The 17,668-nt window shown below is 48.9% G+C and overlaps 1 protein-coding gene across 4 annotated transcripts in view; it reads left to right on the forward strand.

Moving 5' to 3' along the window:
* Positions 1-11,559: 11,559 nt before the first annotated feature.
* ALPL (alkaline phosphatase, biomineralization associated) overlaps positions 11,560-17,668 on the forward strand; it is a 68,375-nt gene continuing 62,266 nt past the window's right edge. For 3 of the 4 annotated variants that reach the window (XM_049878181.1, XM_049878180.1, XM_049878179.1), the window contains exon 1: positions 11,560-11,711. The gene's annotated coding sequence lies outside the window, so the exon portion shown is untranslated. The remainder of the gene's footprint in view (positions 11,712-17,668) is intronic. The other variant, XM_049878182.1, reaches the window with a different exon arrangement.

The following is a 17,668-nucleotide window of genomic DNA, read 5'->3' on the forward strand; positions in this document are numbered from 1 at the left end:
AAGGAACTCATTTGACTTCAGCATGTAATTCAAAATATAAATAACCTTAAACCACAAACACATACCTAATATATATGTCAAAATTAAAACAAGTTTATGTTTCAGAATTTTAAATTTACTAATTATAAAAGGGAAACCCTGGTGGCGTAGTGGTTAAGTGCTACGGCTGCTAACCGAGAGGTCAGCAATTCAAATCCACCAGGCGCTCCTTGGAAACTCTATGAAGCAGTTCTACTCTGTCCTATAGGGTCGCTATGAGACGGAATTGACTTGACGGCAGTGGTTTTTTTTTTTGGTTATTATAAAATTCTTGATAAGATTGTTGAAGTGAAACTTTGTTCTTGGTTTTGTCTGTATTTCAGAGGGTTCTCCTACTTTCCTGGTGCCCTGGTTACTAAGGAAGGACAGAGGGGAGGGCTGGTAACATGGTCCAGCCCGGACGCTGGCGCTCAGTCCAGCTATCAGCTGGTCAGCTGGGGGCTCAGAATGCTGACCTGTCACCTGCCAGGGTCAATTCCGTCAGTATCCTATATCCCTTTAGCCAGTTGGGGACATCATGGGGGAGGTCAGGAACTTGTCCAGTCTTCCCTACAGCACCTGGGATCTCAGGCCAACAATGATGAGAGTTTACTCCACACAGAGCCCTGCACTCTGGCAGTGGGGAGATTAGGAAAACAGCATCTGGAAAACAGCCTGAAAATAGGGAATACAACAACCTATCATCCATTGTCATGGCACACAATAGCAATGAGACACCTCATTCTTAGACAGTCAGAGTAGGGCAAGGCCCAGACCACACCTTGTCCAACCTTGCCATTTTACAAATAGAAAACAAACATTCAGGATAATTTGCCAGATGAGAGATGAGGCTGAAGCCAGATCTTAGTTGAGCTACAGGTTTGATGGAGAGTTGGTGGCGTAATCCCATTTGAATTGAGCTTTCTTTGTTATGTTAATGATGTCATATGGGAGTTGGGTTGTGTTTTAAACCAATCACTTCTGAGATACAAAAAGAGCAGATTAAGCACAGAAAAAAGCAAGCATGAATGGAGGAAGGACAGATGCCTCACCACATGAAGATCTCCAAGGAACCAAGGAACAGAAGCTGGAAAGAGACAAGGCCCTTCCTCCAGAGCCAACAGATCTGGTGCTCTGAATTCAGCCTTCCAGCCTCCTAAACTATGCGAAAATAAGTTTCTGTTCATTAAAGCCACCCACTTATGGCATTTCTGTTATAACAGCTCCAGCAAACTAAGACACCCTGTGCCTAACTGGGTGCAGAAGCACCAAGGTTGGTGCTTTGGAGTTAATATTTTCCAGAAAGCCCTAGCTGCTCTGCTTGGACATGCCATGACCAGCCCAGTTCTGAGGCCTGGAGAAGGTCTCCCCCCTCTGCATTCTGGGGACCCTCCCCTGCTGCCCTTGGGGGACTAAGTGTCCTCGTTCTGGTCATTTCAGCCAAGTTGCTTCCTGTCCACTCCCTGGTGATGTTGGGACAAGGAGGGTATTGTGGTGTGTGGCATCCGAGGTGTCCTTAAATGGATGTGGTTCTGGTGCACGCTCTAGGCACACACAAGCCATGCCCACGTGCGTGCTTGTGGGACGTTAAGCAGAAGAAATAAGGATGCTGGCTGATTGTGTTCCCTGTCTCTGGAGAAATGAGGAAGTTAAATTATTTGAAGCTCATTTAAGGGAGAAGTGAGGAAGTGGATTTTTCTGGACAGGACATTTCTGGTGATACAAAACATAAAAATTTGGGTAGGTGGGGGGCATTGTGAAGCTGTAATTGGCAATTTCTGGGAATTGCATGGGCCCAAGAGAGTTAAACCCATCCAGGCTCCTCAGGTCCTTGAAGTGGGAACTGGAAAGTCAGAGGCTGAAGGTATGCCCTCAATATCTTGGCTGCAGGTCTCTTACCTCAGTTTCTCTATGGACAGCTGCTCTCTTCTCTCTCTAAACTGGCCTACTCTGTGTCCTCAGATTCCACATGGCTCAATGTGGAGAATTTGACCCTCCATTTCCCATGGCCAACAACTGCCCTCCCCTCAGGCTTTCTTAGTTTAGATTCTCAAGGGTGAATCTGATTGGCCTTCCTTCTGGTCCAATCAGCTATGGCCAGAGGAGTGTGTGTGCGTGTGTGTGTGTGAACGAGCGAGTGAGCGAGAGAGAGACAGAGACAGAGACAGACAGAGAGAGTTGGGAGTGTCATGCAAAGGCTACTTAGAGCAACAGGGGCTGTGGGTAGGGCTTCGCCCAGGATAAGGGAAGCTGTACGCAGGCCAAGTATATAGCAAGATTGGTAGAGTGGAGATGAAAGTGTATCCCTTCAGTTGGAGAGCCAAGGAGGAAAAGTGGTTTGTGACAGAATGAAATGGGATGACCATATTTCATCATCTGGGGTGTCTCATCCCATTCATCTACCAGTCTCATTTCCTTTGGGAGCTGCCATGTTGGCACCTCATGATTCCGACCCCCGTCCATAGTTGATTGACCCAGGTGTGGACATGCAACCAATCCAACCTGTCTCCCTGGGGAACCCTAAGGAGGCCATGTCCTGGAGAAAGGACTGGGAAGAGGAGAAAGTGGGTCTGCAGAGACAGAGAGGAGAATGAGGCAAACATAGGGAGAAGAAACTCAAATCTGGACTGCTGACTGATCAAATATCTGCTACAAGTCTCTTCTGGAGGCCTATCTGCCTCTCTGTCCTGGGCTGCCATGGACAAACTCCCTTTTAATAAGTTCCTCTTTTTATTAATCCAGCAGGAGTGGTTTTCTATTATCTGCTACCAGAATCCAGATTAATACAGTTGTCCATTCAAATGATAACAACAATACCTGATATTTACCGAATGCATAATACGTGCCATACACTCTTTCAGAGGATTTATAAGGATTATCTTATTTAAACCTTTCAATAGCTCTATGCATTAAGTATTATTATTTCCATTTCACAAATGAAGAAACTGAGGCACAGAAAGGCTCACATACTCAAGGTCACACAGCTAGCAAGTGGTAATTTAGGAAATAATATTGGAGTCATTATTCCCTGTCCTTGAGCATAGAGAGTGTGACCCAGCTGGAGCTGGACTCGCAAGGACTCACAAGGACACATCAACTGGGCCCTGAGATATGAAGACAATAGCTAGGACATCTTGGAAAATATCTTTTAGAGAAACTTTCACATAAACCAATCAAACAGAACACAAAAGACTTTCCACTCTTATCTTTTTCTATTGATGTTTAGTGAATAGAAAATGTGTTGGACCAATGAAGACCCTCCTGACTGTGGTTACTGAAACCTGTACCACTGATTAGTAAGAAGGATGATCCAAAATGTAGAATCACGTTGATCTAGCGGTTTTTAGCCAATTGGTGAAAAGGCAAAGCTTTCGATGATTTTACTATCTGTGCTGTTAATATATACTGATGATTCTGTAATGTCCCTCAGATTCAGGCAGACATTAGCTCTGGCAGCATGCTTGTCCGCTTCCCACTTCTGCCTTTTTGAATATATGCTGAATAAAACTTTCTTCTTGCTTTACTGAACTTTGTGATACTTTTTTCCCTACAACAGTGGTAGAACCAGATTTAAAACCAGGCAGTCTGGCTCCAGAGCCTCGGCCATTGTCCATTACACCCTTTTCAGTTGAGACAGCTGGGAAGGTGAGAAGAGGGGAAAGGGCCCAGTCCTGTACCCACATGGAAAACTCGAGCTGGAGGAACTGGTGAAGCATTTGCCCTCTGCCCACCTCTGCCCTGTCCGCCCCCAGCCCCTGGAGGTAGAGGGAGAGTCCAGAGTCCCTGGCTTTCCATGACACTGCACTTTGGGGTGGTAAACGTTAAACTCATTGGCCTTGCTCTGAGTGCTCAGAGATCTCTGGGACCACGTAGGAGAAGGCTGACAAGGGGACTAGACTGCCCTGGGGGTGTGGAACACAATCATTGCCACCCTCCAGTAACACTCATGGGCACTTCCTGGAGTAGCAGTTCTTCCTTCCCTTCCTCTTCCAGAGACCCTGGGACACCATGAGTGGGGGCCTGGGCTGCAGACCACTTGGTTGGTATCTGATCTTGACTCACTCTCCAAGCCTCCATTTCATCATCTGTAGAATGGGAATCACAACAAACCTTACCAGGAGAGATGAATGAGAGTGTATCCAAAGGGCTTAAAAACCTGGATGGGATTGGGAAGATGTGAAAAGCAAAAGACCCTCAATATGTATCCTAGGATCCCATTCCTTTAAGATTTTTTTTTTTTAAATAAACATAAATACCAAGATGTTAAATGGGATATCTCTGTGTGATAAGATTACAGCGTATTTTAATTTACTTTCTCCTTTTGCATTTAAACTTTCCACGATGAACATAGATGATTTAGGTACTGAAAACAGAGCAGACTTTAAACATATCAAACATTTTTATTATCCTTTACTTCAGCGTGCTTTGGCAAGTGTAGAGCCCTCCACAAATGCAAGGGGTGGTGGCGATATGTGTGTGTGAAGGCTTCCCTGAGTCCTAAAGCCGTTGCGTAGGGGACATTTGTGAATTGCCTCGCCTACACCCACTACCCTCTTCTCTCTTCAGGGTAGACTGGGTGGGTTGGGACCATCCCATCTTGGGAGGGCCTTGATTGCTTAAGTCAATCATCATGGTGACTGGATTAGGGATCCCATGATAGAAGTTAGGTCCGTGAGACTCAATTCCAAGACTTTTGTTTATCTGAGGAAATAGATTTTCACTCTTTTGACATGTCACCTGGGAGCTTCCACCTGAGAGAGAATGAGACCAAGAGGGAGGAAGAGGAGCTGAGAAACGGAGAGAGAGAAAAACGAGTCCCAGATTACATTACCGAGCCACTGGGAAAAGCCTCTCTTGAATTTAGACCTTTCCACTTAGTGAGCCAGTTAAGGCCCTTCTCTTTTCAAAAGCAGTTTGCAAAGTTGCATTTTCTGTTACTTACAACTCCTAACTGGTAAAGACACTGGCCAGAAGTGGAATGTTACAAGTAATAGACACTGTGATGTGGATCTTGTTGGTCTGAGGAGGCAGGTGGGGGGCAGGGGGACTCAGGTCTCCTGCCTGGGAAGCTGACACTTCTAAAATAAAATAGCTGGTAGCAAAATGGGTAGGTAATCTGCAGCCTGTGGGATCTGGGGATTCAACACACATTGAAAGGTTGTCCTTTTAGGAGACTTGTAGCCAACCTTCAGGATGTTGGAATGGTTGGCCACTTCTTGCAGTCATTAAAGAAGTGACTAAAGTGACTTACGTTAAATTCCTACAAGAAAGAGACATGCTTATTTTGAAATGGGCCTTTTTGAAAGGAGAAACGCCAGAATTGTGGCTTTGCTAAGAGAGGCCCTTTATATTTGAGGCTTGCAATCCAAATCTATTGTGAGTCCAGGATTCCAGCCAAAAAAACTGGCTTCTGTACCCCAAGCAATATTTAGCGTGAGCAGAGGCCAGCAGGTGGGAGACTTAGCAGGAGGAATACTGAACCCCCTCAGGTCCCTTCCAAGCACATCCTATTAAGCATTTTGTTGTCTGACAAGGAGATCCAACTCCTGTTCTCAAATTCCTACCTGGATGCAGACTGTGGGCAAAAGGCCAGTTAGTGGTACCTCTTCACCCCACCAATGACTTTGACCTGCCAATGGAGAGTCCATGCATTTAACCAAGGGCTATGAGGGTGCACGGATTCCAAGGCCAGTTGTCAGGAGAGAGATATTTCCAGGTTATGTTCTTGACATGAAGACTTGGTAGGGTCTCTGGCTTGGGTTACCAGTCCATGCAATTGACTGGAAGCGAATAAACAAACACCTACTAAGTCTATAAGAATATTGCTGAGGAAATCCCCAAACTGGCCATTGTTAGCCTACCACTGCCCAAGCCCTAAAGCTTCCTCAGGCCCTTGAACTTGCAACCAACAGCAAGTAGGCCGCTAACATGGTGCAGCCCCCGGGGGAGGGGAGTCATTCTCCAGGGCCCACTTCAGATGTGTCCATGGGAGAAGCAGAGGTAGAGAGACAAGCCAGTGGCCATGCAGGAAGATGGATAAATCTTCTGGAAGATTTTATCAGAGATGATGAATGCCCTGTTGGGTTTGACCCTGCCATGCTGGGTACAGCACAGCCAGGCCTTTCTATTTATTAGGAATGGATTCTTGCCTGCCTTTATTCTGGAAAATGCCATGTGGCTGCTAAGGGATGGGTGGCTGGGCCTGCCTGAATCTGCCCTGGCCTCTGGAATCCATCCACCAAGAGGCAGCCCTGACCCTTTCTCTTGGCCTGCAGCCTTCCTCAGGGCTGGGAATAGGAAGCAACACGCTCCCTCTCAGAGCTTAGAGCCTACTCATAACTCCCTTTAGACAGAAAGGACAAAATAGGGACATTGTTCCCTGGACAATGGGGTTTTCTCACAGGGCGGGCTCCCTGGGTCTTTGTAAAGGAGGTTTCCTTTAAGGGAAGCTGGGGCTGGAGGACAGCCTCTGGGCCAGTCATTTCCTGGGTCTTGGGGTACTGAGAATGTGGCTGACTGCTGGGAGGGTCTGGGAGCTAGGGGGTGGACCTGTAGGTTTAAGGGTATACCTTGGGCAAATTCTATCTGTGAGAGAGGACTCAGACAGAGAGGATCAGGCTGGACAAGTACTAGGCTCCAGTTGGGATTAGGGGGTTAAGCCTAAAACTGAGGCTGAGGCCAGGGCTGGGGTTAGGATTGGGGGTTAGGGCTGGTCTCAGGAGGGTGTGTTTCACACTGTTCAGGAGCCTAGGCAGTGGGCACAGGCAGCCTAGGTTCAAGCCCTGGCTCTTTCCTGACTCTGGGTGGTCCTGAGCAGGCTCCTTCACCTCTGGTCCTCACTCCAATCTCACCTTCTCAGTGGGGTTCTCCCTGAACACTCTACTTAATACCATAATCTGCCCTCCCCAGGTGCTCCTGTTCCCTCTTATCTGCTCTTTGTCTACTACCTTTATCATCTTCTAACCGAAGATATAATTTACTTATTCAAAATGTTTTTTGTTTACTATTTGTCTTCCCCCGCTAGAATAAAACTCCATGAGGACAGAAATGTTTGTTCTGTTCACTTGCGTCCCTAGTTTCTAGAACAGTACCTAGTGCACAGTTCTTGTTGTGAGTTGCTGTCAAGTTGGTTCGGATTCATAGTGACCTTATGTATAACAGAACGAAACGTTGCCTGGTCCTGCGTCGGGAACCCAGTAAATGTTTGTTGAATAAATGGCTAAAGGTACTGAACCACTCTGAGCTGAGAGGTTCCTTGTCTGAAAAGGGAGGACCATAATGATGCTGCCTGAGCAAATGAGATCTCACCTGTAAAGAGCTTTTCACCAGGCTCTCAGGCACAGAGAAAGTGCCCAGCAAATGACAGCTCATATGTGCCTCAGTTTCCTCATCTGTCCAGTGGGAATAAAAGTCTCTACTCTGTAGGGTTGTTGTGAGGAGTATATGGGTTAAGACAGACAAAGCTCTTAGGATAAAAAACTTAGGATAGTCCTTGTTTAATAATGTTGGCCGCCGTATCATCAGTTTAATAATATTGCCTCCTTGGCTGAGCCCTTTTGGATTTAGTTTTTTATTGACTTGAAGGTAGGGCTGGAGGTGGTACTAGGGCCAAATGGCTGAATCTTTGGCTAGGTCTGAGCTTGAAATAAAATGATCCCTCAGGTTCAAAGATAGAAATAGACAAATGGTTTCTAGACCCCTCCCCTTTAAATATCTGCCTAGATTTCAGGCAGTCTTTTTCCCCAGCTCCAGGCCAGAGCTGACTCCTCACTGCCCCCCATGAAGAGACCTCAGAGTTTTGTCTCCTCTCGCTACGTCCTTTCTCCTCCATCCTTGACTACTGAGGTCCTGCCATCCCCATCCAATCCATGCTCTCTGCTCCAGTGTCTTCTTGCAGGAGGCTCCCCAGGGCCCATTGGAAGTGAGAATTAAAACTCTTGGGTTCCTGCCTTCTTGTTCCTTGCATAGTGCCTCAGGTCTTAAAAGCTTACAAGTGGTCATCCAAGGTTCAATAATTGGACTCTATTCGCCTGAAGCAACAGAGGAAGAAGGAGAGTCAGGAATAGGAGGGGGAAATGGAATGTGTGGTTAATTGCCTCCATGAACAACTGTCTCCTTTGCCACGAGTCTGGAAGAACTGGTCTGCCATTACTGAACATTTTGATCAAAGACTCTATAGAAGAATCCTGATCAAAAGGGAAAAAATGAAGAACAGAACTTCAAATGCTCCTGGACTCTAGACTTTCTGGAGCTATGGAGGCTGGGTAAACCCCTGAAACTATTGCCCGGAGATAATCGTTAAACTGCAAATCAAAAATATCCCCTGAACTCTTGAAACAAAACAACAGTTTAGCTTAACTAGTGAAGAATGGCTGCCTTGAGCATCGTGCTCTTTTAAAGAACTATTTATATGGAATCAAGTTGACAGCAGCAACTCAAAAGTTGGCTAGGAAACCAAGGGGGCAGTGAGTTGTGTTAATGAGGGAGGAACAACTTGGAAAAGGAGGGTGAGAATGATTGCATAACTCAAAGAATGTAATCAATGTAATCAATCAGTGTATATGTAGAAATGGTTGAATTGGTATATGTTCTGCAGTGTTTATTCTCAACAACAAAACCAATAACTCTTGGGCTCCTGGCCTCCTCACCTCTAACAGCTAGTAATGCTTGATGAACTTTAGGTCTTGTTCCAGGCAGGGGTTCACGAGTGAGCTTAATAAATATGGAATAACTGATTGAGTAGGAAAAGCCCTGCACTGGGCTGGAAGTCCTGGCTTCCAACCTCAGCTCTGACTCTGACTTTTAGGTAGCCAATCTTTCTGGCTCTCAGTTTCCTCATTTCTGATGAGGATTGTACATACCTGCCCTGCCCACCTTACAAAACTTTTGTGAGGCTCAAATGAGATCATTAGCTCTCGGAGCAAAGGGAGCCCAGAGGTCAAGCAGACCAATTTGCTTACTTTTTCAACAAGGAAATGGAACCCAGAGACAACTTATGTGTCAATGGAGATAAACTAATGTAATGAACCACTTTCTAGCAGCCGAATGGTCCTGGAAGCCAGGCTGGATTTAGAGATCGTCCAGTCCAACCAGCCAAGGGGAACCTGACCCCAGAAAGGGGAAATGACTTGCTCAGCTCACCCTATAAGTCTGGCAGAGCTGGGAAGGGCACTTGGGGCTCCTAATTTTCTATCCAGGCCTCCTTCCTGCTGTGTTGACCACACCAGGAGGGGGTGCACCTAGGGGTCAGGGGAGACAACAGCCCCTCCATCTCAGTTGAATTCTCATGACAGGCAGAGCCCAGGAGCAAAGCAGGAGGTTGTGAAAGGGGAAGGTGGCAGGAATGGTCAAGCAGTAGTTCTTCTTGCTGATAACCAATGCCTGGACTCCCAAGGTGAGGGGCACCTAGGGTATAATCACCCAGATACAGGGGGCCCAATGCCAAGTATGTGGCTCAACCAGAAGGCTTCATCTTCCATGGCCCCAGGGAGATAAGTCAGAGGCAGGTGCTGAGGGGCCCATGTTAGGTTAGGGCCCACCCCCTGCTGGCTCAGCTTCCCAGCATCTAACCAGGTTTCTGGGAGACTTTCCATGACTGGCTCACTAATGATGACACCATCATAAGTCTTCTCATATCCCTAAACTCTTCCTTGGCATTTGTGAGCCTGTATCGAGCCTCTCCCATGTTTTGGGAGCAGAGCTGGGTGCTTTCCCATACAACTTCCTGTGGAGTGTTGTACTTCCTAAACTTCATTCATTTACCATCTCCACAGTTTTTGACACAATCACCTAACACATGAATACATAAAGATTATTTACTTAACATTTTTGGCTCACTTTTTAAAAACACAAACTTATTTCAAAAAGGAAACTTTATATCCCTCCTGTAAATAGGAAAACAGTATCAACTGCCAAAAATACAAGAGGAAATAAACATAAATACAAAGACATTCTTGGCTTCTGGTACCAGGTCGCAGTTCTGGCTCCAACTTCACTGATAAGTCACAACATGCCCTCTTTCTGGCCCTCGGTTTTCTCCTCTGTTAAAACAGGGCTTTCGGGAGATACTGTATGCAAGATGGCTGGCCTGGAACCTAGCATGGAGTAGGTAAGAGGGGGGAGAATTCTGGGCTGGAATTGAGTCTGTCAGCATCGACACCTCTCCTCTGCTCTGGCCTTGGACCCCTCCTTACTGCCTTGAAGACAAGGCAGCTGCAAGAAGAGATGGTACTGGGGCTTAGATGCTGAGGAAGGGCAAGCTCAAGGAGGCTCATGATCTCTGCTTTCAAATCTCTGACCAGTTATCATGGGTGAGAGGCACAAACCATTCCAGGCAGCCCCAAGAGTCATTAAGAAGACCCTTTTCTTGGGAGGTAGTGAGCTCTCTGCCACTGGAGGCATTTAAATGTAGCTGGGGACTTCCTGGCATGAAATTGTCAAGAGAATTCAGACAGCCTGGTTCTGGGGATTACTCAGAGGAATGAGGGTAGTGGTCTCATCAGGGGCTGGTCACTGGGGAGTGGTGATGGGACCTGTAGCACCCAGTATCTGCTCCTGTACCTCCCCTCCCATTATCTAGACTGTTAGAGTCTTAGAATGTTAGCATTTCCTGTGCACTCCCCAACCCCTTTCTCAAATGACTCTCCCACCATGTCCTGAGGGAAGCCAGAGGAAATGGTGTCTATCAGTTAGAGGGGCAGGCAGAGCTCACAGGGGTCAAGTGACTTGTCCAAGGTCACCTAGAGTTGAGTTTTGAACCTGGGCTGTCTGATTTCGCTGCCTGGGAAGTGTCTGCCCTCTTCTCTGGACCCAGAAGGCATGCATGGGGCCATGGTTGGGACACAGGTCAGCACAAACTTGGCTGACTCTGCCTTCTCTGAGGAGAAGGGAAGGAGGGAGGTTTCCCACTCAGTCCACCCCTTCCAGGTCTTCTCTCCCACTATAGCCAAAAAAGCAGCCAAGGAAAGGGAAGAGAGGGCGGAGAGCCTAGGTTTCTGGCCTGGAAGGGGAAGGAGACAAAAACCCGGGAGGAGATTCAGAGACACAGGTGGACAGAGACATGGAGACAGGGCAGACAAAGGCACATGGGCAGAGGCGGATAGAGACATAAAGACCCAAAGAGAGACAGGTAGGTAGACACATACAGAGACAGACACACAGAGGACCAGAAGAAGAGAGGGCGAGAGACAAAGGAAGCCATGAACAGACACAGAGCGAAGATGGAACCACAGATAAAGACATAGGGGGAGACTCGCATAGCGACCAGAATTCGAGCCCGAGCTCGCGGAGAGAGAGAAGGGCTGGGCCGAGGAAGCCCGAGGCAGAGAGAGCCGGGAACCGTCGGGGGTGCCTTGCGACTTTCCACCAAGGCCCTCCAGCCAGGCCGGAGGAGTGCCACAGGGCGTGCGCACAGTTCCCCGGTAGGGGGCGCCCTGGCCCGCCGCGCGACCCGGCGGCGGGCCTCGGGCTGGGGCGGGCGGGGGCGGGCCGGGGGCGGGGAGGACTGCCCGGCAGCTGTGGGTCCCCTTTATAAGCTCGCCGGGAGGCGACCCGGTGTAGCGCCGCGCTCCTGCCTGTCCGCGCTCTGGTTCCAGCGCCCCGATCCCACGCCACTTGCGCCGGGACCGATCCTCTTCCCCGAACTCTGCGCAAGTAAGAACCAGGCGCTGCCCCCGGTTCTCCCGGATCCCCGGGTACGTAGTGGACCCCCGGACCCTCCCGGGGTGGTGGCGAGCCTGAATACAAATGGGAGGGTAGGGACCTCCGCGCCCCAGCCCCCGTATCCCATGCGGGACCCCCCGCCACTTCTCAGGCTCCGCTACCAGCGCATCCGAGGCCACTGGCCGGCGCGCTGGGACAGTGCTGGAGGCTGGACGTGACGCCCGCGGAGCCCGCGAACTAAGGGGCCGTCCTTGGGACCGCTCTGCAATCCAAGGCCGCTGCCTGAGACCCCCGACCCTCGGTCTCGGCATCTCCCCGCAGTGCCCAGCGGCAGAGCAGCCCCAATGGTCCCCCCTAGGTCGTAGATCTCCAAGGAAAGACTCCAGGCTGCCAAAACTCAGCCTGCCTCCTAGTGCCCTCCCGTGTCCCCCACCTAGCAGCGTCTAGATCTTCCCCAGCCGCCAGGGGAGGGGGGGCTGGTCTGTATGGATGGGTCTAAAGTAATTTGGGCTGGAGCTGGGAGGAGTAGAGGGAAGAGAAGCTTTCAGATCTGGGAACCGTGAGGGGGAAGAGGAAAAGGGGAAATCCAGAGTGAGTATCGGTGTCCCCAGGCCAAGAGAGCCTGTAGGGTGGGCTTGGGGCTCTGCTCCTCTGCCCCTTCATGGTGTGCGCGGATGAGGTCGGCCGCCCAGGGCTCGTTCCTGCCCCCAGCCTTGACAGGAATGGGTTAAACGCATGTTCACAGGGGTGGGCGGGAAGCCGAGGAAAGCCCCTTCCTCTCTCACACCATCCCCTCCGATCCCCTTTCAACACCCAATGGGGCTGGGGGAAGGGGACTCAGCACAAAGGCCTCTGGGTGAGGGGAAGGATTCTTGAGATCAAAGGAGGGGCTGATTCTCGGCGGAAACCTCTATTGGGCCCTGGGAAAAGAACGGAGGCCCCTCATGTGGGCGGGGCTTCTAGCTCATCTACACAGCAGGGAGGCCTGTTTGGTGCCTCCCCCTCGATGATGACAGTGCTTATTGAATGCCTACTGCGTGCCACCTGCTCCAACACTTCACATGCACCATCTCACTTTACAAATGGGGAAACTGAGTCTTAGTGAAGTAAGCAAGTTGTGGAGACAAGATTTGAACCCAGTCTCCAAACCCTGCAACCTTAGCTGCTCAGGAGATGAGGGGCTGAATCCCCCAGCTGGAGCCTTTGAACCCAGGCCTCCAACACAGTCTCTGTCCCTTCCTTGTGACCTCCAGGACACTATGCTATTCTGCTGGTTTCTCCTCTGGTCCTTCCCTGGGTTCAACCCTGCCTCCCTCCACCCTCCAGACCTGCCCTGTCCAAATCACTGGTCCTCCCACATATGGCTGCCCCACCTGATCCTGTCCCATCCACTCCATCCCCTGTCCTTACCCATCTTGCCCCTCTGCCTTCTCTTTTCTTCCTGAACTCAACCCCTCTGAATTCTCAAAGCAGGAGAGCCTCCTGGACATAGCTTCTGAACTTCTGAACCCTTGGAGTGAAACAGGGTGTTGGTCCTTTTCTCTGACTGTTGTCCCGTCTATGAAAAGAGGAGCATACCTCTCGCAGAGGTTAAAAGCTCAGCTGCTAAGCAAAAAGGTCAGCAGTTTGAGTCCACCAGCTGCTCCTTGGAAACCCTTTGGGGCAGATCTACTCTGTTCTATAGGGTTGCTATGAGTTGGAATCAACTTGGTGGCAATGGGTTTGTTTGTTTTAATGCCTCTTGTGTAGGACTACTGTGCAGAATGAAATTGAACTGATGCTGGGGAAAAAAAAAGTGCCATCTTCATTCAACAAATATTTATTAAGCATCAACTCTGTGGGAAGCCTGTTCTAGGTGTGGGAATGCTTCAGCAAGTTAAACAGACAAAAGCCCTCTTCCTGGAGCCGATGTTCTTGTGACAGTTATTTTTTCAGACTGTGAAGTTGGCTGTTAAAAATCGACATTTTAGAGTTGAAATCAATTAGCTCACAAGGCAAGAGATAAAAATGCAATAACGTATAAACTTGACTGGCCAACACTTGGCCCTCACTAATAGAGAGAAGGAGGAGCCCTCGTGACACAGTGCTTAAGCACGTGGCTGCCAACTGAAAGGTTTCAACCCACCAGCTGCTCCACGAGAGAAAGATGTGGCAGTCTGCTTCTGTAAAGATTAACAAAAACCCCATACCAAACCCACTGCCATTGAGTCCATTCCCAGTCCTAGCAACCCTGTAGGACAGAGTAGAACTGCCTCGTAGGGTTTCCAAAGAGTGGCTGGTGGATTCGAACTGCCAATCTTTTGGTTAGCGGGGCTCCTCTATAAAGATTAAAAAAAAAAAAAATTTACAGCCTTGGAAATCCTATGGATCAGTCCTACTCTGTCCGATAGGGTCGCTATGAGTCAAAACCAACTTGATGGCAATGGGCTTTTTAATAGAGAAGACAAAAGGAGCCCTGATGGCACAACAGCTAAACACTCGGCTGCTAAAACCAAAAAGTTGGCAGTTCAAACCCACCCAACGCTTCCATCGGTGAAGGACCTGGTGATCTGCTCCCGTAAAGATTAAGCTCTTAACTACTGCACCACCAGGGCCACTGTAAAGATTCCAAAACCAAACCCAACCAAACCCATTGCCATCGAGTCGATGCCGACTCATAGCAACCCTAAAGGACAGGGTGGAACTGCCCCATAGAGCTTCCGAGGAGCACCTGGTGGATTTGAACTGCCAACCTTTTGGTTAGCAGCCATAGCACTTAACCACTACGCCACCAGGGTTTCCCTGTAAAGATCACAGCCTGGAAAATCCTATGGGGCAGTTTTACTTTGTCCTATAGGGTCACTATGAGTTGGAATCAACTTGACAGCACCCAACAACAACAATAGAGAAGGCAGCATAGCCGTGTGATCCTGGTTGAGGTCCCTTCCCTCTCAGTGCCTCCATTGCCTCATCCTCAGGCTGTGGATATCAGTAGCAGCTGCTGGGCCTGAGGTCTAAATATAATTAATGCATGCAAGATGTTTAGCTAGTGCCCATGCTTAAGAAAGTATTGGCGAGAGTCAGCTCTAATCTCAGCAGAAAATGTAAGGCTAAGATTGGCTGGGGTGTCAGGTCACTGTCTCTGAGCCCTATTAACCCAGCACCCACCCACCTTTGCCCCGGTCCTGCCAATTCCCTGATGTGCTGAGCAGCGAGGGTGGCACCGTGCCCTCCTTGCCCACACTCATGCCACTTCCTACTATCCTAGACTTGGCCTGGGCCAGGAGCCTGGAGCTCCGGGCCTGGAACAACCCTGGAGCTGTAATCTCTGAGTGACTCCTGCCTTCTGCCTCTTCTTCTTGTGCCTCACAGTGTCCCAGCTTGGAAATGGGGCAAAACCAAACTCAGGCCCTTCATGCCCGTGTCCTTTGGCTTATATACCCAACGTCCCCCACAAGCTAGATGTGGTTCTTTCTCACTTTATACATAAAGAAACTCATCTTGAAGATGGAAGGCGACTTGCCCAAGGATGCACAGACGCTACCTGGGAGAGCTGGGACTGAAGCCCAGCTATCTGGAATTCCAAGTTCAGTTTTGCTCCCACCTCTGGGGATGAGGCCTCTTAATCCAAGGGGTAGCATCCAGGGGTGTAGCCTGGAGATTTCACCTTGAAATAGGTCCAAATGGAGATGTTAATACAAAACCCAGAGCTCAAAGAGAATACCGGGGGGGAGAGTGAGCAAGCTGGGCTGGGAACCAGTGCTCGGAAACCTCTGCGGGGCCACAGGAATGCTGGCTTGGCTTGTCAGGCAGAGCTGGGCTGGGCGGTATTTTTTTTTTTCTTGAGGTGTCCTCCCTTGTAGAGGGCAGCTGGGGGCAGTAGGCTAAGGATTTATTCCCAGTGCTTCTGTGGCTCTGGACAAGTCACTTTCCTCCTCTGGGCCTCAGTTTCAGGATCCATAATGTGGGTTAATAAAATGGACTTCGGAGCGTTGCTATAAGGGGTCAGCAAGAGCATAAATGACTTTCTAACACTGGGCTGAACCAATGTTGGTGATTGCAATTGAGAAGTTAATACTCCCTGTGGGACAGTTTTGGTGGCAGTTTCCTTCATCAGTATCAGCCTATCCAGAAGGGCCAGAGGAAGTCCCTGTTCAGGTAGCAAAGGCCTAGACAACAGGGAAAACACTGGCTTTCTGGTCAGCATCTTGGATTCCAATCCCTAGCTAAGTTACCCAAGACAAGTCACTTCACCTCTCTGAGCCTCCCTGAAATGGGAATAACTACACCTGTCTTGCAGATTCATGTATGTGAAGTACCAGGCACACAGTCGGCTCAACAACTTTTATTTGATGCTTGGCGTCCAAAGAACATTTAAGAACAGCCTCCATATTTTTCTACTTTTCCGTACCACCCCCCAACATTTCATAATTGCTCCCAGAAAAACTCAAGTCTTCCGTACTTAAATCCTCAACCTCACTGTGGCATGAAATCAATTGTTTGCATTTAATTTGACTTCTCGAATTAAGGGGTAAAATTTGAGATGAGGGTAGGGGGTAGGGGGAGGAGAACGAGGAAAGCGAAGTGAAACCAGATGTGTTTTTGTTAACTGGAGGATGGTGGTTAAGCTGCCCAAGCATTACCATGATTTCTTTCTGAATTCCAGTAACCAGGGGTCAGGTTTCACTAAAAATGGTGGTGTTCCTTGTTCTTTCCCAGCTGGTGTGGCCTCTCCCTCCCCATTATTATTAGTATTACTCTTTTATATCCATTTGAGGCCACAAAGTACTAGCCAGGGAGGAGAGCTCACAAATGCCTATAATTTCAGAGCTGGAAGTCTATTAGAAGCTGCTTCTTTGTAGGGAAACTGAGGCCCGGAGAGGGAGAGGAGCTTCCCCAAGGTCACCAGCTGCTTAAAACAGAGCTGGCCCCAGGCTTAGGATCTCCTGGTTCTCTGGCCCGGGGCTTAGTGTCTCCTGGTTCTAAGTTCCGTGACCTTCCCAGAGGTAACAACTGTCCTGAATTTGGAGTATATCATTTCCATATGTTTATTTGGTCTATTTTTTGCAAAGAGAAACAATTGTTCAAGGGAGAATCCAGGTGGTGTGAGTTGGTGGAAAAAGATCTTAAACTCAGGAGAGGAGACTTTAAGTCCTTGAGCTGTCGATAAACTACCTGTGTGACCTTACCCATTGTCATGGAGTAGATTTCGACTCATAGCAACTCTGTTGGACAGCCTAGAACTCCCCCGTAGGGTTTCCAAGGCTATAATCTTTACAGAAGCAGGCTGCCACATCTTTCTCCTGCAGAGCAATTGGTGGGTTTGAACCACCAACCTTTGGGTTAACAGCCCGGCACTTTAACCACTGTGCCAACAGGGCTCCTCGTGTGACCTTGGGCAAGTCATTTCCCCTCTCTGAGCCTCAGTTTCTTCATCTGTAAACCAAGAGTCCCGAGGAGCAGCGGGGAGGAGATAGGACTTCTCCAAGACAGGGATGGATCTAATTTAACCACTTGGTCGTCAAATATTTACGGCCTAGTATGTGGTAGGAAACCCTGGTGGCGTAGTGGTTAAGTGCTAAGGCTGCTAACTAAAGGGTCGGCAGTTTGAATCTGCCAGGTGCTCCTCGGAAACTCTATGGAGGCAGTTCTACTCTGTCCTATAGGGTCACTATGAGTCGGAATCGACTCGATGTCACTGGGTTTGGTTTTTGGTTTTAGTATGTGGTAGGTTGGGAGTCCCTGGGTGGTTAAGGGCTTGACTACTAACTGAAAGGTTGGCCGTTCAACCCCGCCCAGGGTGCCTCGGAAGGCAGGCCTGGTGATCTGCTTCTGAAAGGTCATAGCCTTGAAAAACATGAGTTGAAATTGACTCGACGGCAATTTTGTGTGTGTGTGTGTGTGCGCTAGGTGATAGTAGGTCAGCCACAGACTGCCAGCCCAAAGTGAGGTTTGGTTACTTGCATTGGTAAACCAGGTGATTTCATTTTGCATGAAAGTATGGGTTTCT

This window comes from Elephas maximus, chromosome 3 (genome assembly GCF_024166365.1).
Source record: "Elephas maximus indicus isolate mEleMax1 chromosome 3, mEleMax1 primary haplotype, whole genome shotgun sequence".
Classification (NCBI taxonomy): domain Eukaryota; kingdom Metazoa; phylum Chordata; class Mammalia; order Proboscidea; family Elephantidae; genus Elephas; species Elephas maximus.